This window comes from Monodelphis domestica, chromosome 1 (assembly GCF_027887165.1).
Source record: "Monodelphis domestica isolate mMonDom1 chromosome 1, mMonDom1.pri, whole genome shotgun sequence".
Lineage (NCBI taxonomy): Eukaryota > Metazoa > Chordata > Mammalia > Didelphimorphia > Didelphidae > Monodelphis > Monodelphis domestica.
In genome coordinates, this window is record NC_077227.1 from 161182229 (window position 1) to 161207351 (window position 25123).

Here is a 25123-nt window from a genome sequence, read left to right on the forward strand (position 1 = left end):
CATTTTACATACTCTAGGCATATATATATGTGCATATATATATGTGCATATATATAATTTTACCTAAGTGTGTATATGTTGTTTGTCTGGGAAGAATATCAGCTCCCTGAGGGCACAGGCTATTTTCTTTTTGTCTTTTTATCCTTGTCTTATAGCAAAATGCCTGGCACATAGTAGGCACTTAATAAATGCCACTTATACTATATGAGTGATAGATGACTATATATGACTGAAAGCCATTTTGAATTTTTGTTAATAGTTTGCAGTGACCTAAAGTTTCATTTATTAATGGGCAGTCTACCAATGATAAGCCTATTTATATTAGTAATGATGGTTTTCATTAGACATATTTGTCACCAAGATTGAATTCTCTAAGTCTTTGCAACTTAGTTGAACCTACTGTAGATGGATCTCTCTATGAGAGGTGCCTTTGAGAACCTCTACCCCTACTGCTTCCATTATAGTGAAGCATAAGAGTAGAACTTCTAAGGAATAATAATAATAATAATAATAATTATTCCCTAAATTGCTACATCCTATTGCAAAGAGTCTCAGAACCCTCCTGTAAAATCACTGGACTTTATTGCTAGTTTATAATTGTTTCTAAGAACATTTAAAAAATTTTTATTTTCAGATCCAAATTTTTGCCCTTTGCCATCCATTGAGAAGACAAGAAAAATAAAGCCCATTGGGAGCAGTTGGGTGGCTCAGTGGATTGAGACCTAGAGACGGGAGGTCCTATGTTCAAATGTGACCTCAGACTCTTCCTAGCTGTGTAACTCTGGGCAAGTCACTTGACCCCCATTGCCTAGCCCTTACCATTCTTCTGCCTTGGAACCAATACACAGTATTGATTCCAAGATGGAAGGTAAGGCTTTAAAAAAATAAAATAAAGCCCATCACAAACATCTATAGTTATGCAAAACAAATTCCTACATTATACCTGTTCAAAGAAAAGAAGAAATTATGCTACAATTTGTACTCTGTGAGTCTTACCAGCTTTTTCTCTGGTGGATGGAATATTTCATCATGAACCCTTTGTGTTGATCAGATTTACTGAACCTTTCAAAGTTGATTAGCAGAGGCAGAGTCAAGATGGTGATGTAGAGGCAGTGAAAGTTCAGACCTCTGAAAACCCTTTCTTAGTGATTAAAAACCAAATGCTCTTAGGGGACTGAAAACCAAACTTAACAACAGGACAGAGCCAAGGAACCCTCCTGCTGGACCCAACTTAAAAGGTATGCCCCCAAAAAGCCTGAATTCAAGAATACTTGGGTTTAAGGGGAAGGAAGAAGGAAGGTCCCAGGACCCCTCCCCCACCTACACTACTGAGCCTCTAGCAGTGACTGGAATCTCTGGAAGGGCAAGGGCACTAGTCTGGAGGGGAGCACCTTGCAGGCAAAGTTTTGCCAGGCTCGGGGCTTTGAACACAGGCAGTGGGGAAGCAGCTGAAGAAGTGCAGAGCAGGCAGCCTAGTTGCAGTTGAGACACTCTATATTTCCCCCCTCCCCCCCCTTTCCTGAGGTTTGGCCTCAGGGCACATCCAGCTCTGCAATTTCAACTCAGCTGGGCTTAATTTTATCAAGTCTTCAGAGGGCAGGGAAGCTCAAGCTCCAACACCCCTCCCCCACAGAATGCTCTGGGAGCCTTGCTAAGTTCAAAGGGTGAAGGTTGACCGAATTGCCCAAACCCACAGGCAACTACAGGGGGAGAAGAAGGGGAAAATATGAGCAAACAGCAGAAAAAGAAAAAAAAAGATTACAATCGCAGCTTCTATCCAGGCAATGAACAAAGAGCAAACATAACAGAGGAAGGAGGATCAAGCAAAAACACAGAAACTCCAGCGAATTGGACACAGGCTTTGGAAGAACTCAAAATAAAATTCAAAACACAATTAAGAGAGGCTGAAGACAACTGGGAAAAGAACTTAAAAAGCAAGATAAGTCATCTGGAAACAGAAAATAGTGTCTTGAAAGTCAAAGTTGATTAGCTTTATCATATTGCCATTATTGTATAAATTGTTCTTCTGGTTCTACTCAACTTCATTTTGTATCAGTTCATACAGGGCTTCCTAGTTTTTACCGAAACCATTTCCCTTCATCCTTTTTTATTGAATAGTGTTCCATCACATCAATATGCTAAAACTCATTCTACTATTCCCCTGTTGATGGGCATCCCATCAGTTTCTAATTCTGCCACCACAAAATTTTTATAAATATTTTTGCACCTATGGGCCCTTTACTTCTTTAATTTCTTTGGTGTCTAGACCTAATAATTATATTACTGGGCCAAAAGATATCCATAGTTTAATTGTTTTGGGAGCATAGTCTGAAATTTCTTTTCAGAATGGTCTTGTTCACATCTACACCAACAATTTATTAGTGTTTTCCCACATCTTATTTACACCATTTATTTTCTTTTTCTTTTTTTTTTGTCATCTTAGCCAATCCAATGACTCAGAGTTGTTATAACTTTTCATTTCTCTAAGTAATTTAGAGCATTTCTGATATGGGTCTTGATTGCTTTGATTTCTTCTGAAAACTACCATTTTATATCCTCAGCCTAGAGAACAGCTCTTTTATTACTAATTTGATTCAATTCTGAAATAGGTATATAAAATGATGGGTATAAACTACAAATATAACTAAGTAACCGTTTATTTTAGGATAAGGGAAGGAGGGGAAAGGAATTGGGATGATCTATCTTAAACCCAAAACCAAATTGCTAACTCCACTATCTAATAATTTCACTACCTATAATTCTAGCTAACTGCAACTATTTAATTTTGTCCCCTTTAGAATATAAATTTGGAAAAGACATGAAGATTACAGGAACAAGGGCCAAAGGAAGTCTCACTGACAGTTGTCCTCTTTTAGTCTTGAGTAGATCCTCTCAGCATCCGCAGGATTCCCAGGGATAGATTGGATCATGAGGAAAAGCCACAGGATAGAGAATTGGCTAGCTATCTAGGTCCACCCTAGAAAGACTAGACTTTTTCTCAGCTCCTGGCTACTTAACTGTTAACTCCCTGAGCAGAAACTATCTGTGTGTTCTTTAAAGTTCTGGAATCTTCCTCTTGCCTACAAGATTTCTGTTCCTGCTTTTTTAGCATTGCTCTTGATAAAACCCTATAACAGTTCCCTATATATCCTAGAAAAGAGGCCTTTATCAGAGAAACTCGCTGTGAAGATTTCCCCCATTTTTGTGATTTTCTTCTAATTTTAGCTGCATTAATTTTGTTTGTGTAAAAAGTTTTAATTTTATGCCATCAAAAATACCCATTTTACCTCCTGTGAAATTATCTGTCCCTTTTCTGATCATTAACTCCTGCCCTGTCCATAAGCTCTAGCAGGTAATTTTAAAAAATTATTTAGTTTCAAGTAAGTTCACAAGAGGGGCAATTGAACCAACACTTCATGAAACTGAACCCTATGGATTTCCAGAAGAAAGAGAATTGCAGGACGTCATTCCAGAATGGTTCAAAAGAGAAGTAATTGAAAAGGGTTAGATGGGAACAAATGTGAGAATATGCACCCTTCATAGAAGTCATATCTATATTCCCAATTTACTGTTGTTGGGTTTTTTGCTTTTTTGGAGAGAGACATCTCTGGATTCATTTTTCCACTTTGCAAATTATTTTTCCCATAAAGAGGATACATGCAGGAGGTAAGTCGATTGTACCTGTTTCCACAGGCCAAGACAGTCTAACAAGATAAACCTGATGAATTAAAAGGATCTAATCCCTAATGCTGTTACTCAGCACTCCTGCTTCACCAGCTCCCATAATGAGCAGTATAATCAGACCAACAAGTTTGTGCCCTGGACAATCTTCTCAGCAATTTCCTTGTTGCTAGTACAATCTTAACACAGCCTGCCCCTATGCTCAATAAGCAGCAGAACTCAATCAGAATGGAAAAACTTAAATATGTGGTGATAAGTCTCCTACAAAAGAGCAAAAGAGAAAACAGATAATTAGTAATACAAAGAATTTGGAAGAAGCAAAAAAGAGTAATAATGTTATAAGCTCTTCATAAGCAAAATATAATGATTTTTTATAGAAGGGATGAATAGAGACCTCAAAAGAGCAGAAGTGAAAAACCTGAGCACCACAGTGCAAGAAGTAGTATAAGCAAACTGCCTAGAACTTCTGAATACAAAAAACGGATTGCTAGTCAGAAGGATCCTCAGATATTGAGAACACATGGTCTAAACTAAATTCTAAGGCATATTATAAGTACAACTAAATTTAACAATTCCAGTTGCAAATAGGAAATGCTAAAATTTGGTAGAAAAAGACATTCAAATATAAAGGAAAGAAAATTCAAATGACAAAGATATTTTACACTCACCAGAAACTGAAGAAGAGGATGGAAATGTGTTCCAGAGAGCAAAGAAACTCAATATATGCCCTAAAATAACACAAAAGCTTATACCTAATCATCAGTGAAAAAAAGGTGGTGGGTATTGTTGTTTGTTTGTTTCTGGTTCTGTTTGCCACATTTATTTTTAATTAATTTAGAATATTTTCCCATGGTTACATGATTGATATTCTTTCCTTCCTCTCTTCTCTCCCCCTCCCTGAGCTAACAAGCAATTCCACTGGGTTTTACATGTATCATTGTTCAAAATCTATTTCTACATTATTAATGTTTGCAATAAAGTAATCATTTAAAGTCAGCATCCCCAATCTCATACCCCTTGAACCACATGATCAATAATATGTTTTTCTTATGCATTTCTACTCCCACAGTTCTTTTTCTGGATGTGGATTGTGTTCTTTCTCCTGAATTCCTCTGGATTTTCCTAGGTCATTGCATTCTGTAGTATGCTAGTAGAGAAGCCCATTACATTCAATTGTACCACAAAGTATAGGTTTCTGTGTACAGTATTCTCCTGGTTCTGTTCAAAAAGGTGGATATTCCAAAGTGAGATTCCAGTCAATAGAAACACAATAAAGGTAAACAGATAAAACAACCAGTTAAGGCACTAGTAAAGAAGTAAGTTAGACCAGAAAAAATAAAGGAATATATCCTAGAGGAAAATATAGAAAAAGAAACATGCATGTAGGTTAAAAACAACAAAATAACAATAGAGGTATCTTTAAGAGCTTCCTTTATAAAATACATAAGAGAAAGATGAACATGGAACTTAAGATGGATGAATAGGCCTGAAACATGATAGACTAAACCTCCTAACACCCTGCCTACAGGAGAATCAATAGTTTTCATAGACCTGAGCTACAGATTGGAAGGATGAGAAAAGACTGAGGAAAGGAAGAAAATAGGAATGTTTGAAGTACCATAATCAAGTCATGATAGAAAATGGAGAGAAAATAACTCCTGCAATCAATCAAGAAGAATGGATGAGGTGGCAAAGAAAGAAACTGAGACAAGGAAAGAAAGAATATTTTAACTTAGCAGTGGAAAGAAGTCTCAAGCAAGAATACCTCCATAGTGGAGATAGGGAAGAGAAATAGATATCCTATAATGGAAGATAGAGACATCACAGTGAGTATGATCTGTATGGATTTGATTATCAGAGGGACCATCTTCCATGTATGGATCAAAGAAAAGGAAGAGAACAAAGTGAAAAAATCCATTTTAGAAAAAGGTGCAGAAAATGAAAAAAATGTAGAAAGTGATGGAGAGGAAAAGAGGATTTTAATTAACTGAAAGAAAAAAGGGAATGAATTAGATAACTTGATAAAAGGAAGAAGGAAATTAAGTAGAGGGCTTACTAATCATCTGTTTTCTCTTTTGCTCCTTTGTAGGAGAAGGGTGAATGAAAGAGAGCCTGTAGGCATTGAGTTGCTTTAAAGCAGAAAGCAAAAACAGTTGAAAGAAGAAAGAAAATAAATCCTAACTCAAGGAGGAAAAAAAAAACCTTAATAGAAAGGAAGAAAACCTAAATCTAACTTATAACTTTAAAATGTGAATGGATTATACTCCAATAAAATGAAGGAGCAACAGATTGGAACATAGGTCTCCCAGAAGAATGTGACATTTAAAAAAACCAGAACACTCTAAAAGAAAACTGCTCAGAATGTCAGAATATGGAAAATAAAGCATTAACCAAAGGAATCCACAAATTCCCTCATAGAAAAATAAAGCCTCTGCTTCAAAACTCTAAGACATGTAGTGGTTAAGTTTTACAATTTTAATTATAGTGGGCAAATTTCTAAAGCTCCTAGCAGAAATACTTTCAAATATAGAGGCTATTTTAAAAGTCCCACAAGATTGTTCTGAGTCCACTAGAGGCCACATAAAGAAAAGGAATAATATATCTTGAATGCTTAGGATGTAATCTAAATTTATTTGTCCTACAAGCATAAACCAAATTATCAGTGGAAAAAGGATGATCATTTAATAAGAGGCATTTGAAATGTTACTAGAAAAGACAATTTGTGAGCAGATTATTCAACTCACAAATACCTTAAACAAAAGAAGCACAGATAAAGCTGGATAAAGAAATAAAATTACCAACAAAAACATAAATACCTAAATAAATTACCCAATTTATTTAAAAGAAAAAAAAACTAGAAATGCTTTCCTTCTCTTACTTAGAATGAACAAAAGAGGAGTCATTGAGTTATTTCTTAGTTTAAAAAAAAATAGCACCTGGGCATAATGGAATTAAAAGAAACAGAAGTAATGATGAAGGAATAGACTTGAAGAATATTTCTCAGGGGTAGTGGAAGATATATTTTGTAATGGAGAGTAGCTACCTCATACTAGGTCCAGTTTGCAAAGAGTTGGTGTTTAGGAAAACTATTTCTCTTGGAAGTGTTGTGCATGCTCAGGCATCATCTTTCTTTAGGAGAAGGGAAATGAAAGGTCCTGGAGCCAGGGAGCCCAAATATCTAGTAATCAGAAGAGTGAGAAGGTATGGAACTAGACAGAAAATTGTGTGGCAAATGGGAAAGAAAATGAATACAGAGATAGAAATTTAACAGCATTTTGAGACATGATTTCAATCATAGATCACTTGTATTCCCTTTACCATTCTGGAACTGGTACTTCTAATAGTGAGCCACTACAGGGGAAAAAAAAAGGTCAAAAGACAATATCTTCAAGTCAGTAACAGACATTGGTTAGAAGGAACTCAAACTTGGTATTTTAGAAGCTTTAATTTCATAAAGAACATGGCATATAGAAGAAATAAAAGTATACAGGCAATGAATAAAATAAAAGTTTAGAAAGAAGAGAATTAATGAATAGAACAAGCTAAAGCCATCCTTACTAGAAAAAAATACAGAAGAAACAAAGAAGTTGGAAGGTAAAAAAGATTTTGAATTAACCACATAACAAAGGGAAAGAATTATATGATTATATAAAGGGGATAAAGAAAAAGAAATAGGTAAAAGTCCAAAACTAAAGAAAGGATAAATAAATAATGGGTGGGGAAAGAATATTGAATTGAACAAATTGTTGGAGAAATTAGAGATGAAAACATTATGAGTTTTCTGAATGGGACCACAGAAGAATAAATTTCTCTAGACAACATAAGAGTTTTGCAAAACTTGACCAGATCCAAGGGCATAGGGATATTACAAATAAAAATGAAAAAGTAGAAGCACTAAATACATCATTTACAAATTTTAACACAATAAAAAATTGATCAGTCATGAAACCCTATATAACATGAATCATAGAATAAATCACAGTGATGACAAAACAACATGTCAGAATTTCTGGAATACATCTAAAATAATAGTTGGGAAAATTGTATCCCTAAACATATATCATTAACAGAGTCCAGCAAAGGAGAGAATTAATTTGAATATAGAATAAAAAATTAGGCACCCAACAAATAAAACAAATTCAGAATAATCTTCAAATTTAGAGTAGAAATAGATAAATTAGAAAGACTATAGAACCAAAAAAAAAAAAAAAACCCTCTCAATTAAATCCTGGTTCTTTAAATCCTTGAAATTGATAAACCTTTTTGCCAGACTGATTAAAGAGGGCAGAAAAGTCAATAAAATAAAAGATAAAATGAAATCACAACAAAACCAAAATCAAAAGTATCAGAGCCTACCATGCATAATTAAAGGCCAAAAAAAACCTGGAAACACAAAAGAAATATGATTGTCTTAAAATTTATAAACTATCCAAACTAACAGAAATAACACCAAATAAATTCCTTGAGTAATCCAATTTTAGAAAAAAATAAAACTAGCTGTAAAGTACCTGCATGACAACAGCAGAGGGGTGAAGAAGGCATGTAGAACTAGCCCTGATGGATTTACAAGAGAATTCTATCTAACTTTTAAAGAGAATTAGTACAATATTTATACTTAATTCTTTTAAAGCCTAAAAAAGTATAGGTATAGAGAGATCTTTTTAAAAATATCATAAAGCATATCTATCTGAAACCCAAAGCAAGCATATACATTGGGAATACATTAGAAGCTTTCTCAGTAAATGAGAGTAAAGCAAGAGTATTTTCCCTTTATTATTTAATATAGTTCTAGAAATTCTAGTAATTGCAATAGGACAAAAGAAAAAAAACTTACAAACTAAGATAAAGAGAGAAAACTATTACTAATTGTTGATGATGTAATGGTTTACATAGAAAATCCTAGGGAATTAGTGAAGTCACAAATTTAAAAACTTAGCTAAGCTACAGACTAAAACAAAACTACAAAAATTAACAGTATTTCTAAATAACAGAAGCAAGAGACAAATCATAAAAAGGGAAATCCTATTCAGAAGAACTACAAAATGCATAAAATATTTGGGAGTTATTCTACTAAGGCATACTCAGTTCTTACAGAGGATCAATTACAAAATGTCCCTTAAAAGAAAGCACAACTTAAAAGGACTTAAGAGGATTATGTAGTATCATAAGCTGGTCTATGCCAACATAATAAAAATTACAATATTGGCCAACTTATGAATTTACAGCTACACCAATTAAACTACCAAGGGAATACTTTATGGGACTTGATAAAAATAATATTTCATTTAGAGGAATAAAATATATCAAAGGAAATAAAATAGGAATGAAGAGAGAATAGCACTTTCAGATCTCAAATTCTTATAGAGCAGCAATCATCAAAACCACTTGGTATTGATTTTAAAAGGAAACTGAAAAGTAGCTTGGTAGATCCAGGATGGATTAGGCAAGAGAGAATCTGAAACTCTAGTAACCTAGTTTTTAATAAGCCCCCAAACATAAATTACAATTTACGAAAGAACTTATTCACAAATGCTGGGAAAACCTGAAAGCAGTCTGGCAGAAATTTGCTTCAGACAAACAACTTATACTGTATTCTACAATAAATTGTAAATTGATATGTCATCTGAATATTAAAATATTATACAATAAGAAAAGCATATTATATACTTTTCAGAGCCATGAAGAAGTAGTGAGTTCTGAAAATGAAAAGCTTTTGGAGAAATTGCATCTATGAAGAGAAGTCAAAGAGTCAGCTAACAAAATTCCTTCAAAAAAAAAATTAGATACTCAGGATATATAGACAACTAACAAATATATAAGACCAAAGGACTTTCCTGGATAAGTTATAAACAATTCACAAAAGCAGAATTGCAAACCATTAGCATTTGAAATAATTCTCCAAATCACTAATAAAAGAGGCAAATTAGAACACCCCACACATTTCAATTCATAGTAAATTGGCAGAGAGACCAAAAGAGAAAGAATCAAATGCTGGAGAGGTTGTGGAAAGACAGGCACACTCATACATTGTTGGTAGAGCTATGAATTAACACAGCCACTCAGAGGCAACTTGGAATTATGCAAATTATTTCAAGAGAAAAAATGAAATAGGAGTAAAAAGGGAAGAGCACTTTCAGACCTCAAACTTTTACAGAGTAGCAATCACCATAACCATTTTGGTTTAAAAGCAAACGGATCTCAGTGGAAGATCCAGTGGGCTTTAGAATTTTTGTGCCCTTTGCTCCAGAGATGCTGCTGCCACTGACAAAAAGATAGGTTTCATTTATAGCAGCGTTTTTTTGTGACTTCACGGAATTGGAAACAAGTAAATGCCATTGATTCAGATACAACTAACCAAAATGTGGTTTGTTATGTAACTGTGCTGTAGGAAACAGCAAAGAGAACGATAGAAGCATGGAGAGATCTGGCTGAATGGATGCACAGTAAGGTAATGAGAGCCAAGAAAATAGGGTACATAGTGACGAGAACCCTGGGCATGGGTAGAGCAAGCACAAAGCAACATTCAAGAATGTTGCAAAATTAGTAAAATCAGGCTTTGCTCCAAGTCATACACACGAGAAGATAACCTTTCCCTTCCTTCCTAGAGGGTTTATGGATAGAAAATACTTTGTGAATCATTTGATTTCACTGCATTATTTTCAGCAAGCTTTTAAAAATTGATAGCAAACATGGTTTCTTACATATTTTGAACACATTCAGGTGGCACAGTGGAGGAAGATTCACCTTCCTGAGTTCAAATCTGATACTTATTAACTGTGTTACCTTGGGCAGGACACTTCACCCTATTTACCTCAGTTTTCACATCTGTAAAATGAGCTGGAGAAGGAAATGGCAAGCCACTCCCTCTGCCAAGAAAACCCCATGAGGGGTAATAAAGAGTGGGATGTGACTGAATAAAATTTGCTAATGTGAATGAAACTTTACATTAGGTGAATGGGTCATTTATTCAGGTTTTGCCTGAGTATTATCTTCCATTTGCTGCCTTTGTAACCTTTGGCAAGTTAGTAAACACTCTAGTTCCATTCCTTATCTCCAGAATGAGGAGATTGGAATAAGTGCCTCCTTTCACCTGTCAGTCTGTGATGCAGACAAACTGCATATTCAAGGAAGAAAGCAAACATTAAGTACACACTATGTGCCAGGCACTTTTATAAATATTAAATCCTCACAACTGTGGGAGATAGGAACTATGATTGTCCCCATTTTATTGTTGAGGGAATTAAACCAGATGGAGGCTGTGACTTGCCCAGGGTCATACAGCTAAAGTACAAGTGGTCAAATAGGAACTCGGGTCTTCCTGACTCCGGGCCCAGTCCTTTACTTTGCCATCCATTGACCTCTAGATTGAAGAATGTCAGGTGTTCTGGCTGTAAATAGTAATATATTGATAGCAATTAGGGATATATTGAGAAGTCTGACAAAAGAGATTGAATTGTCATTTTCTGTTCAGTGAGTCTTGCATACACTCTTTAAGCCCTGTCCTTGTCTTTGTGGAGTTAATAATATGAATAAGAACAAGCTTGGTAAACAAATCATGTATAAATAGTATAAATCCACATCTCTAAAAATTTTGAAAAATAAAGAAATTGAAGACCAAAGGGTTCAAAATTTGCCACAGGCCACAGAGAATCTGCATTCAGTCTAACATTCTAGTCACTGTTTTGATGCCTAAAGTCTATTTCTCACTTCTCCGCCTTCACTTTAATTGAGAGGCAGCAGAAAGAGCAGAGAAAGTGACTTCAGTACTTGAGATCACTGCTTCTGACATTAACTGTGTGGCTTTGTGCAAGTCTCAACTTCTCAAAGCCTCAGTTTATCCATCTATAAAATTAGGAAATGGGATTGAATTGACACATCCCTTCGAGCGCTACATTTTTTGTCCTTATTGCTGTTCCCTGGTCTCACACCCTGTTTTCTCTTTCCCCGAAATGCCTTTTCTTAAAACCTGTAAACTCTTGACTGGATAATTCTCTGCCTTCACAAATATAGTCTCCTCTATGGGCTTTTCTACTACCTCCAGGGTGTGTATCTTATCAAGTATCATAGCAAGATAAAGGAATCTCAGCTCTGCAACTGTTTTGCCTTTCTAAACCTCATTTTCCTCAACTGTAAAATGAAGTGATTGGACTTGAACTCTAAAAGTTCTGAATTCTGTGATCATCCACATCAGGGACTATTTCCTATTTATTTAGTACTTCATTTCCACATCTGTAAAGTGGGCTGGAGAAGGAAATGGCAAATTGCTTCAATATCTTTGTCAAGACTCAAAATGGGGTCACAAAGAGTCAGAAATTAACTGAAAGACAACTAAACAACAACAAAAAACAGTTGTGTATATGTGTAGTGCTTAAGAAATACTGAATGAACATAGATCTTCAGGGAATGTTGAATACATTTTAAGAAGTTGGGAAAGGCTTAAAGGAACAGGAAGGGATGAGATAGAAGCTAATCTTTTTTTTTTTTTAATCTTTACCCTCCACCTTAGAATCAATGCTGTATATTGAGGCCAAGGCAGGAGTGTAAGGGCGAGGCAATGGGTGTTAAGTGACTTGTCCAGGGCATCACACACCTAGGAAGTATCTGAGGCCATTTGGCCCCAGAATCTCCCTTCTCTGGGCCTGGCTCTCAGTCCACTGAGCCATTTAGCTGCCCCTGAAGCTGATCTTTTCAGGATGAGTAGGATTTGATAATAGTCACCAAGTATCTATCAGGTTCTTAAAATGTGGCAGGCACTATACTAGGCTCTAATTTGCTATATAGAAGTAAGGGAGGTGGGCATTATAGATGGAAAGATGGAGTCTGCAAAAGTATAGAAGTTAAAATGAGCTTGAAATAGCTTTAAATGAGTTTTGAAATGAAATGAAAAATAAAAAATTAGAAGGTTCACATTGGAAGGAGTGGGACATAAGGTTGGAAATAAAAAGAAGGACCAAGTAATGGAGTTATGGAGACATTGGATTGTGAAGCAGGAGGCATTGAAGGTATTATCACTTTTTTTGTATTTATTATTTTTTAATTTAATTTTTCCTCTAATTACTTATAAAAAGTTTCAAACATTCTCCAAAAAACATTGGGTCTTGAATTCTCCCCCTTCCACTCTTACTCCCACCTTCCTGTTGAGACAGTAAGCAATCTGATGTAGATTTTACATGTACAATCATGTAAAACATTTTTCCATATTAATTCTTTTCAACAAGTATTTATTAATTGCTTGTTATGTACAAGGCTTTGTGAAAGATTTTGGGATTATAAAGACAACAGTGTCTTGTTTGTGACCTAAAAGAGCATATGTTCTTCTAAGAGGAGCAACATATATAAGTAAATACCAAATATGTATAAAAATGATTACAAAATAATGTTTAAATTTTATTCTGTTCCTGCTGAGTAATCTTACAGAATAGTAACTGTTCACTTGACTTGGGCTGGTAGAAGTGGCTGATGACGTAAGCAAGTAACAAGTCATGTAACTTTTCTGGGTCTCAGTAAATTCATTCCTAAAATTGGGTAATTGAGTTTGATGATCTTAACGAGCCATTTTAACTCCAAATTATATTATTCTCTGAGTCCAAAAATTTGGACCTGGGATAATAGTTTCAATTATAGATGAGTAGGATAGGAAAAGGAGCTAAAGAACAGATGTTTGTTTTGAGAATTAATGGCTTTGAAATGACAGTCAACCTCCAAGTATGGATATTCTCTACTCAGGTTGAAATTGGAAATTGGAGTATTGTTTGGATATTATACTAGGTATATTTGTGAAACTGTCAGCTCAGAGATGATAGTTAAAGCCTCAAAAATGAATAATTTCTGAGGGAAGAGTATACACTTTATCAAGATTAATTTCTTTCTATAGAAAGATAAGCTCTAAACTGTTTCTTTGATATGCTTAGTTTCTTTGATATGCTCACTAATTTAAATATTCTCACTGACAGTCTGTTAATAAAGAGATAATTTATCCAAACTCAGAATCATTGAATTTTAGAACTTAAAGAAAACAGTGATAATCAATAATTCTAAAAACCTACCAAGTGGGGCAGCTGGGTAGCTCAGTGGATTGAGAGCCAGGCCTAGAGACAGGAGGTCTTAGGTTCAAATCCAGCCTCAGCCACTTCTTAGCTGTGTGACCCTGGGCAAGTCACTTGACCCCCATTGCCTAGCCCTTACCACTCTTCTGCCTTGGAGCCAATACACAGTTGACTCCAAGACGGAAGGTAAGGGTTAAAAAAAAACCAAAAACCTACCAAGATAAAATGATCCACTCACAAGCTAGTTGCCTCAAAGAGAAGCATTAGAATTCAGCTGGCCACTTGATGCACTTAGATAAATAATAGTTTAAGGTCAGTAGTTATTTCCAGGAGTTTAAATTTCATTGTATTTCTGCTGAATGATCATTTAGAATTGTAGATAGATTGTACACTTAATTTGTGCTGGTAAAAGGAGATGATGAGATTTTTGATATTAAATTTGCAAATATATTTTATAGGGGAGGTTGATATCTACTTTTATTTTATGGTGACAAGTTTCATGCTATTTTAAGATTTTAAAATCTTTAGAATGTGTTGATTTAAATATAGTTTCATGTTTGTAAAGGTAATTGAAAGAATATATCATCCTATTTGTATTTAATAAATAAAGTAGATTATAAAGATTGGCTAGAAAACTTGTTTAAAAGTCATGGAATGAAATTCTACTGGCCACTTAATGGTGCAGGATGCACACATAAAAAATGCCTATGAATTGCTTAATCTTTTAAAAGGTAGAAAAGAAGCTGGAATTATTGACATTGAAAAAGAGACAGACTTAAATGTATGCAAAGTTGAGGCAATAAAGAAATTTACTTACTATATTGCCCAAAACTTCTGACAGGCGCATCACGTCCTTGAAAGAAAGATTTGAATTATTAAAGCTGCCTTTGTGTTTGTTAAGTTGAACCTCTACTGAGGATTACAAGCAGAAGAAATAAGTATGTAGATTTGCATGGGCATTGTTTTTAATGAGTGCCAAAACCAAGTTGACCTTAATGAACTACTGTAGGAATTACCTACAAATAAATGGTTTCAGTGAAGGCAAAAATGCAGTACCAGATAGGTCATATATTTTTTAAATGTTTCCTGGGAAAACAAACTTGCATTCTTGGAGGTCATCTTATTAGAAAATTGAAGTATGATCCAGTGAAAACAAAATTATGTGAGCAAATGTTATTCCTAACAGAAAGTTCATTGTTTTCATTTTATATCAAGGAACAAACATAAAACGTCATGAAATTGTTGAATTTACTAATGCACTATAAAAATCTTTACAACAAGTAGATGGTAAAATAAAATTTGATTTAAGTTTTTACAAGTTGGTTTATTGATGTATTACATTTATATTTTATATTCAAGCAATTGATTAAGTGTTGATTTTCATAAGGAGGAAATACTTTTACTTAGTACTTAGTTTTAATATTAAGTCATAGAAAGCCTTGTAATTCTCAGTAGAAACAAAGTGAGTTAAACCCAACAGAAGAATTCCACATAGCAGTGCAATTAGTTCTGAAACACTTTTATTATCAGATATACTGACCTCCCTGTTTTATCCTCCTTTTTTAAACAGTACAAATCAATTTCCCCCAATAATAAATATAAAAACCTTTTGTTATATTTTACTTCATTTTTAAAATATTCCTTTATGTAACTTGAAGTGGAGCTAATAACTTTTTGCCTCTTTCCTGAAATTCTCAACTGATTTTAAATTGTAATTCTTCAGAAATACTTTTAATGAAAGCTCTGGTGCCACTAAGAACACATAGGGATTTACTCTTCAATTATGTGGGATTGTGGTGGATAGTAGAATATACTTCTTTGCGATTGATGCAGTGCCTTAGAGCAACTGACATTTATGCTATTGATCCTCCAGTGATTTTGCATGTCAAGAATAGAGAAATTTGTCATTTACTCTTGTCTTAAAAGCAGACAATTTAAATAAGAGGATTTTTTTTACAGACTATAAAATACAAACTATAAGTCTTTTGAGAAAGCTTGATGACCTAAATGTTTTTCATTTTTTTTTTTAGGTATTTGGTAAGGAACTGAAGATTTGAATCGAGTACATTTTGAAAATTTGAAACCAGAGATGCACTAGAATTTAGAGTTTTTCATTTGGTTAAGGTAAATCTATTTGATAAAATTTTACATGTCACACTACATGTTTTCAGGTTTATACATGCACCTTATTTCAGGGACTTAATGTTTTGATTTTCCTTGACATTTGCTACTTTCAACTTGTAATAATTTTAAGAATATCTTCACTGTTTAAATGGTGTTCTTTTCAACAACTTCCTTCAAAAGGGCATGTAACAGGACATTGAATGTATCATGTTTATAACCTCTATGCTTAGAGGAGTAAAAAAGTCTGTATATCAAATAGGATTAATATCATGTGCGTATAATATATATTAAATGATAGAAATATGAGGTCTGATTTTAGTTTATGTCTATCACACATGAATGCTCATACATGTGAATATCTTTGCATATAAGAAAGAGGATTTAGTAACATCTAAAAGTAAAGAATCTTTCATTTTTAACTGAAGAATTAGTTTTCTGAAATATTGGAAGACAAATTAGGCCAAGTAAATAAAAATTATCTTTATAGTTATATAAGGGTTAAGTTTGTTTTTCAGAGTTTTTGAAGTAAGACTGGAGAGGTGGATTTTTTGCTTTTTAAAAATATTTTCTGAGGTTTTTTAAATTATTAGGTGAGCAATTTGTTTATTGAATAACAATGAGATATGTTAAGCATCTGTCTTGATAGCATAAAAGGCTTAGAAAATGAGATTTTTAAGAAAATAATGCAAAGTATTTTTGTTTTATTGTTGAGAGAAATGTTCCAGTCCTGGAAGTTTAAATACAACAATTTTTTTGTTTATGGTAAATGTTTGACACAAATTTAAGGAATAATATTAGGGAAGAAGCTAAAATTGCAGACTAGAAAATATTGCAGAATCTTAGATTTAAAAATCTGGCTGAAGAGCCACAGAAGGGACTTTTAAAAAGCAATACTCTTTAAACTTGATCTACATTTTTAGACCTGATTTCAAAATGCTTTTTGCTGATTACCAAAGGATATTAATAAAACCTTTAATATGGAACTCTCTTGAAATTTAACCCAAAGAAAGAATCTATTTGATTAAGAAAACACACTCTCTTTGAATAAAAAAAAATACTCTCTTATCTTTAACATATGAATAACTTGATGCATGGCATATTGGATTCTCTAATTAGTTTCTATGTTCCATTCCTTTATTTGTTTGCCTTCATATAAAATCCATTTAAAGGAACTCTTTCTTTGTTTTAAAAAGATTCAACAAAAAGAAAAATAAATCAGTGTGCTTTTCATGATGGAGTATCCTTCCTGAACCAGATTAATCATATTGCAAACAGTTAAGTAATTAAAAAAAAAAACAATTTTGAAGATCTGTTTCATTACCCCCTATATTTCAGTATTTTCCATTTGTAATTTTAATATCTGATTTCTTTAGTGTATTGATTAAAGTTTATAACATCTTAAGCTTTAATTTGTCATTTCTAAAACAAGCACTGCAATGTTACTGACTCTTTATAAATAACAAACTGACATTTAAATTAATCATTTTCCAAAAGGTTTAGGAAAGATTAATCAAAAGACCTTTTGAGGTGAGTCTTATGCAAGCTGACATATACAGGGCAGAAACTCTAATTTGTTTAACTTTTTATCCTTCACAATTCATTATTTAAAGGAATATTTAACACTGATTCATTTTTGATCATTTGATTTAATACTGTACTTTCTCCTTTCCTTCTATCCCTCCATATAAGGGTTTTGCTTTTAATCACTACCCCTCTTCCCCTTCCCTTACATTACTCCCTTTCCCATTAGCACCTCTCTTATTCTCCTCCTTCTCTATAGGATCTCTTAATCACCACCACCCCAAATTTCACCTCCCTTATGTTACTCCCCTACTCACCACTCCCTTTCTTATTCCCCCTCTATTTTTTTATAGAGGATTCTTTCAATTTCTATTTTATCCTCTTGTTCAAGGAAATCAGGACAGTTTTATTTGATAATTTATTGTAATATGTTGTTTAGGCTTCTTTTTAATAATGATTTTCAGGTAGTCCAATAATTCTTAGATTGTTTCTCCTGGATCTATTTTTGAAGTCAGTTGTTTTTTCAATGAGAATTCATATTTTCTTCTATTTTTCATTCTTTTGATTTTGTTTTATTGTTTCTTGATGTCACATGAAATCATTAGTTTCTGTTTGGCCATAATTCTAATTTTTTAAAAATTATTTTATTCTATGACCTTTTGATTTTCCTTTTCCATTTGGTCCATTCTATTTTTCATGGAACTCTTTTCATTGGATTTTTTGTCTCTTTTTCCAGAAGGTGAATTGTGTTTCTAGAAAACTTTTCTTCATTGGATTTTTGTGCCTCTTTTTCTACTTGACCAATTTTACTTTTAAAGCTTTTTTGCATTACTTTCATTTTCTTCTCATTTTTCTTCCACCTTTCTTATTTGATTTTTGAATTCCTTTTTGAGTTATTCCAGCACCTGAGACTGTGTGAGACAGAATTGAGCATGCTATTCTCAGAATGAGTATTCAGCTTACAAAAGTTAGTTTGTTATTTTTTGTTGATTGAGGTCTCCAGGACAAGCTTAGGAAGAGACTAGCTTTCACTGCTACTTAGCTGTCTTGGTTCCACCCTATAGGTTTATTTTTAAATTCCTTTTGCTCGTGACTGAAAGATAGAATACAAATTTCAGCCTTGCAGCATTATAAACCCTGACCCATGCCCTAGTATGTACCTTGGGCCTTTAAGATTGTCATTTTCCAAATAAAGTCTAATCTATCAGAGTTATCAACTTATAAGATAATATTTTTTAATTGCTTTCTTGATTCAGCCCTAGAGAATTTTGTTAAAAGATATACATTATATCTGTATACACATATATTTCAGAATAGATCTACTTGCTACTAAGATATTAGAAGATCTGTGGCAGTATACCATTCTTTCTCCTAAAAATGGATTTCTAAGGGAGGACTTTTTAAAAAAAAGATCAGCCTTCAAGCAAAGATATATTTGGGAGCCAAAGAGCTGAGTGGATTGAAAGACAGACCTAAATATAGGAGGTCGTAGGTTCAAATGTGATCTCAGTCACTTTCTAGCTGTGTGATCCTGGGCAAGTCACTTAACCCTTTGGCTAGCCCCTACCTTTCTTCTGCCTGTATTGATTCTAAATGAAAAGTTTTGTTTTTGATTTTTTTAAAGGAATCTGCATTCATGTTAAATATGAATGCAGCTTTTAAAAAACAGTAGGAAAACAGAATTGGGGGGATAGAATTTATAAACATTGGGTTGCTATATCTTCCTTTTATTTTTATGGGTTCCCCAGTGTGTTAGTCTAAATGAGAAGCAAAGTAGTTATAGTGAATTAATTCTGTCATCACTATAGCCACCTCTTCTACTTTAAAACAACCAGAAGATTCTTTTCTTAGAGGATAGAATACTTTGGAAATAGTCTTAGGAATCATTTGAGTAGGATCAAATAAATTGAGAGTTGAGAGGGATTTCTGTGACCAGCTAGCTTCCTTTCTATATCTCTTACTCAGTAGTGGATTATCCACCTTGGCTATTCATTCCACTCATGGAAATTTCCAATTGTTAAGTTTATCCTAAAGGGCAACTAGGTGGCACAGTGGTGTGTGATCAGAATTTTGCTTCCCTGAACTCTCCTACCAAGCATCCCATTTGCATCCTCACGCTGAGTGCAAACACTGCAGGATGAAGTTCTGGTTGATCCTGTCTCTCACTGTCTTCCCCTGATCACAGCTGCAGAAGCTGTCTTTGATCCAGGCAGGAGAATATACTCTTATTTTTGTTAGATAATTAGTTTTTATACTTATATTTCTTTTTTATTCCTTCTACTTCAAGTGACTATTAATAAACTTCATAAAATTAATACTTGGAGATATTGATATTGATTTAACTATTACAGTGGTTAGAGAGCCAGGCCTGGCGATGGAGGTTCTGGATTCAAATTTGAGCTCAAATACTTCACTTAAAGCTGTTTACCTAACCTTTGCCATTCTGTCTTAAGAGTTGTTACTAAGAAAGAAAATAAGGGTTAAAAAAGAAACAGCAGCAGCTGTTGCTTATCCTAACATCAAACCTAAATAAATCTCATTGCTCCTTATAGTTCTTGCCCTGATTCTGTCCTCTGAGGTTAAACAGAAAAAAATGTAATTCCCTTCCCTACTCACTCCCTTTACAGACATGGACCTAAGGAAGGCCCTTCAGCATTCTGGTTGTCCCCATCTGGATACTATTTGGTTTATTATCAAAGCCCTTCTTAAATTGTCTTCTGATCATTCCAGAATTCTAGTTAAACCGAATGGTGCAAATTAGTTCTTATCTGAGCAAGAGATGCAATGAGACCTTTCTGTTTCTTGGAACTTTTTCCATTTACCTAGAAATGAGAAAAGTCTGAATCAGGTAAAATGACTTGTCTAAGACCACAAAGGTAGGTAGTGACTAGAATCTAGGGCTTCTTTTTCCCAGTCAAGTTTTCTTTCTATTGTAATGGGCTCGATTTTTTCTTATCCTCTCCCTAGCTGATCATTCAGGCTGAACCTTCCCCAAGAAGGAGTAATGAGGAATATTTGCAGAAGGAATAGTTCCTATTTGGAAATTTCCACAAATGTATAGATCCATTTAATTTGGTTTGCTGTTAGAATATTTCCCAATGGACCTCCTCACTTTCAAGACAACATCCCAGGAAACATTTCTGCAGCTACTGTAAAAGTGCTGCATGACTATATTTCAGGTCTCTGGTCAGGGAACAGAACTCTTTAATTGAGAATTTTGTAACAGATGATTCAAACAGACAATTGTACAGGCAACTAAGGTTATTGAATATTTGACAAAGATGTTTATGTTCTGACCAAAAACATTTTGAATTGAGTGTTATAAAACATATCTGCAAAAGTAATAGAAAAGCTATATGGAAACATAAGCAAAAGGAATTGTGGTTTTGGATGAATTTTTGAAAATAAAGGTAATTTGGGGGCAGGTAGGTGGCTCAGTGAATTGAAAATCAGACCTGGAGGTGAGAGGTCCTGAATTCAAATCTTACCTCAGGCACTTCTTAGCTGTGTGACCCTGGACAAGTCACTTAACTCACATTGCCTAGACTTATTGCTCTTTTTTTTGCCTTGGAATCAATACCTAGTAATGATTCTAAGACATAATCGTCTAATTTTATTTGAAGACCATCAATGCGGGAGAGCCCATCACTTCCTGAGGAATTCCATTGTTTTTGTATGGCTCTAATTATCAGGAATTATTGTTGTTGTTTTTTATCTACCCTAAAATTGTGCCTTGGCAACTTCATCCATTGTTTCTAGTTCTACTGTCTGCAGCCCTAGAGAATAAGAATAATCCTTCTTACACAGTACAACACTTGAAGTATTTGAAGAAAGCTGTCATCTTCCCTTTAAGTCTAAATCCCCTTCTGAAGCTAAATATCTCCATTTCCTTTGGCCAACATTGCGTAGTATGAACTCAGGATCCTTTTCCTTCTTGGTTCCTATCCTCTAGACACTGATACTCCAGATGTCTGAATTGGACAGAGACCACTGTGACTATTTCACCTTATTCCTGGTCACTTTGCTTCAGTACAAGTTAGATAATAGAAAGCATCATGTACTACTTCACAAAAGAAAAGAAAGTTCTAATCTGATGTCTTCTAACTTGTGATTTTAATTCTAATGTGAAATAATTTTTCCCCCTTTGAAAATTATGTGGGGGAGGAAAAGGAAAATAGACAAAAATCTCTTGTGCAAGATTGGGCAAGCTAAGACTTATGTATTTTACAAATTATAATTTTTGACATTTATTACACATAGAAATACTTTAAAAAGAGAAATTCTTTTAACATGAAAAGTTCTAGCTATTGCACCCTCAAAAAGGAGGCTATCTTCACTGTACATTAAAAGTATGAAAACAATAACAATTGGAATTTAAAATATACTAGTAGGTGAACATGAACAAAATTACTGGGAAGTATTAGCTCTATTGAGAATTGAGGAAGTTTGCCCTATATTCAATTAAATATTTAGTGGCTGCTCTGAAATGCCTGCTATGCTAGGGTCTGCAGGGCATAAAAGGCTGAGTAAGATCATAATAAAATTTTTTATTTTAATATAATAAATATTATATTTATTATGGTTAATAAATATAATAATGAATAATAAGTATTTTTCCTTCAAGAAAGGTTTTTTTCCTCTTAGCCAAATTTCTGATTTCATTATTGTAGGTGTGAAAATCCTTGCATTTATAGCCTCATCAAAGTAGTAGTCTACATACTGCCACCAAAATAAAACATCTCAACATCTTTGATTAACCCTTCCCTTGCTTTAGAGTGCATCAGATAAAATGCTGTACCCAAGATTCCCTCCCTTTGTTCAGTTACCTTTTGACTAGTCATGGAAATGATCATTGATCCACATACCTGGGCCCTAAAAGGAAGCCAAGTGAGCTCACAGAGACAGGGCAGCAAGTCCAAAAGAAATGTATTCTTCCCTTTTTGTTATCTTTTTTAATTTCATGGGACTTTGTATTTCTAGGAGATCATAATTTCTGTTTGCATTTTCATTAGCCTACTGAGATGGGACATTATTGAAGAAATGGAAATAGGAGGCCTAAAGGGTAGTGTTGATAAGTGAAGAGGAACCAGTTCAGCCTGAATAGAGTGGAAGGTTGGGGAAGAAATAACTGAAAACCAACTGTATTTATCCATTATCTTTATTCCCCACATCTACTGACTGAGGCCAGCAAACCTTCTTGCCATTGTGTACATATAGTTTTACCTTGGATTTCTTGTTGTTTATCCCCATGTTCCCAAAAGCCTTCCTGTTCTACTGAATCACATCTATGTCCCTACTTAGTATTCTAGCCTAGTATAGGTTCTCATGACCTCTTACTTGGACTATAGTAATTGCCTCCTAATTGGCCTCTCTGGTTCATGCCTCTCCTTAATCCAATCCATCCTCCACAGAGCTGCTGAAGTGATTTTTATCAAATGCAGATTTTACCACATAACTCTCCTCATTGAATACTGGTAGCTCCCTTTAACCTCTAGGTTCAAATATAAATTCTTCTGATTGACCTTTCTAATCCCATCACAACCTGGCAAGCTTTACTACCCATTACTTACATTGATATACCCCTCAGTTCAATCAGACTGACCTTAATGTTCTTTATATTTAGTGCTGCTTAATTTCCAATCTCTGTCCCTAAGCATACCTTCACCTTGGAATGCACATCCTATTACTACTCTGCCTCTCAGAATCTCGCTCAAGCATTACCTTTCTTGTATGAGATCTTCCCCAATTTGTCCCTAAAATATGGGAGTACCCTAAGTCTCTGTCCTAGACCATTGTCTCTTTTCTCTTGGATCTCTTCTTGGTGATTTCCTATGGCTTTTATTATCATCTCTATTCAGATGACTCACAAACCTATATTTCCATTCTAGTATCAACTGCTTATTGAACAAAAAAAAGGTGGGAGGGGTTTTCAGTGAACAAGTCTCTTCCAACCTCCCCATCCCCAAATGCCCACTGGAAAAAGAGAAATCCCTTGTAACAAATACACAAGTCAAACAAAACAGTTGGCCAAGTCCAAAAAATATTTGCTTCAGTCTATACCATAAGCTTACAACCCATGTCTCTACTATTGGACATCTTAAACTAGATGTCCCAGATAGATCTTAAACTGAGGTGTTCATTACCCACCCCCCAACACACACACACACACACACACACACACACACACACACACACACACACACACACCCTTGACTAATTTGCCTACTTCTGTTGTGAGCACCACCGATCCTCCACTCTCCCAGGTTTGTTACCTTGGGGTGATTCTCCACTATCTCTTCCCCTGCATAATCATTGCTAAACCATGCTATTTCTAGCCTGATGGCATCTCTTGTGTCTGTACCCTTCTCAGCTCTCTTTTACCTGAAGTATTGTAATTGGCCACTCTGCCTCAGGTCCACTTTCCACATAGCTGCTAAAATGACTTTCCTTTACTCCTGAGATCACCATGTTATTCATTCAGTCAACTCACTAACTTTGCCTCTAAGACCAATGATAAACTCCTATTTGAAGGAGGGCCCTTCACTGGTTAGCTCCTACTCCTTGTCCAGTCTTGTTGCCAGATTGACCTTCTTTCTGTTCTTTACATGCTGACTTTTCTCTTCCATCACTCTGCCCTGGTACCAGCCATACTCCATGCCTGGGCGCATCCCTTCAAAGCTGTCTGACAGAATCACTTCCTTCTAATGTGGCCCAAGTACCACTTTCTACATTCAAAGGTGCCCCTCAGTACCAGAGCCCTCTGTCCCTTACTCCTTTGTATTTCTTTCCTATTATGCAGATAATTAGATATCTGGACAGCATGGCTATCCTGAAAGAGTTTAAGAGAAGGCATTATGTGTGAATCTTAAAAATTCTCAGACCCTACTTCATAAGATTTGGTTAAGACCATTCCCCATTTTAAACAATGAAGGAACTTAGATGAGGAATGTGAGACCTCTACTCCACTCTTACTTAAGCATGCTTTAGGGGAAGAAACTCCTTGCTGAACAATGAAAAATACTTAAACCCATACTTATAGTAAGGCAAAAGTTCTTAAGCTGTGCCTATTTTTAGATCTAATACAAAAGGTTGCTAAGTACCTATAAAGGTCAGGCAACTTGTGAATTTACAAGGAGCAAGAGGTGAGAACTCACTCAGAGGTTTTTTCAGGTGTGAACTTAATCAAAAGTTTAAGTCTACTCAGGTGTGAATTAAGAATGGTCTGTCCTTTGGAAAAAGGTCTACTGTGATTGGTAGATGTGAGAACTTAGGGGAGGTGACATAGGAGAAAATTCCCTTTAAAGGGAGGTCAAAAAGGAGGTCTCAAGAGATTCAGCTGGGTTTTATAGAGATTTTAATTAATACAAATGAGGAATTAATGAAAGAGAGAGAGAGGGAAGGAGGGAGGGAGAGGGAGAGAGGGAGAGAGGGGAAATAATGAGAAAAAGGGCTAGATCAGCCTAGGCCAGCATGAGCCAGCCTGGGCTGAAAACCCTAAGAGAGAGATCAGTCAGTCTTTTATCCACTCACCACAAGATTTATCCAAGCAAGATTCTAGTGTTCAGAGAGACACCAGCTGCCTCCTCCAATTCAGCTTTTCTAAGCTGAATCTCCCAAGACCTCCTTTTAAAGGGAATTTTCTCCTATGCCACCTCCCCTAAGTTCTCACATCTACCAATCACAGTAGACCTTTTTCCAAAGGACAGACCATTCTTAATTCACACCTGAGTAGGCCTAAACTTTTGATTAAG

The 25123-nt window shown here is 34.8% G+C and overlaps 1 protein-coding gene across 4 annotated transcripts in view; it reads left to right on the top strand.

The window, feature by feature from the left end:
* The window catches only part of GLCE (glucuronic acid epimerase), a 168105-nt gene that overhangs the window by 34138 nt on the left and 108844 nt on the right, over positions 1–25123 (top strand). For all 4 annotated transcript variants that reach the window (XM_007479629.3, XM_007479628.3, XM_007479630.3 and 1 more), the window contains exon 3: positions 15758–15851. The gene's annotated coding sequence lies outside the window, so the exon portion shown is untranslated. The remainder of the gene's footprint in view (positions 1–15757; positions 15852–25123) is intronic.